The sequence below is a fragment of the Otolemur garnettii genome, unplaced genomic scaffold (genome assembly GCF_000181295.1).
Source record: "Otolemur garnettii isolate 467f Iridium unplaced genomic scaffold, OtoGar3 scaffold00211, whole genome shotgun sequence".
Lineage (NCBI taxonomy): Eukaryota > Metazoa > Chordata > Mammalia > Primates > Galagidae > Otolemur > Otolemur garnettii.
The window spans coordinates 2336546-2336998 of record NW_003852606.1 but is presented as its reverse complement, the minus strand read 5'-3'; the positions used below and the strand labels follow the sequence as shown (position 1 = coordinate 2336998).

General features: G+C 42.6%; 1 protein-coding gene across 5 annotated transcripts in view; it reads right to left on the bottom strand.

Moving 5' to 3' along the window:
* Positions 1-453, bottom strand: part of CARD8 (caspase recruitment domain family member 8) — a 51199-nt gene that overhangs the window by 38586 nt on the left and 12160 nt on the right. The window lies entirely within an intron of this gene.

Genomic DNA, 453 nt, shown 5'->3' with positions numbered 1-453 from the left:
AAAAAAAAATCCCACAAACTGGTTGGCTCATAAGCAATATAAATTAACTTCTTATCATTCTGGAGGCCAGGAAGTCCAAGATCAAAGTACCTGCAGATTCAGCATCTGGAGAGGGCCTGCTTCCCAACTCATAGCTGATAGTCTTCCACTGTGTTCTCACATAGCAGAGGAGCAAAGGAGTTCTCTGGGGTCTCCTTCTTAGGGGACTAATTCCACTCATGACCTAATCACCTCCCTCCCAAAGGTCCAATCTCCTAATACCATCATATTGGGTGTTAGTGTTTCAACACATAGATTTTGGACGGACACAGACATTTAATCTGTAGCAGTATCTGAATTCATTTATTTTGAATTCCAGGACTGAAATAGTGCACTGATTTTGCCACAAATGAGATGTGAGCCTTGTGCTGATGGGGAGCAGTAGAAACACACACGCAATGGCTTAGTGATCAA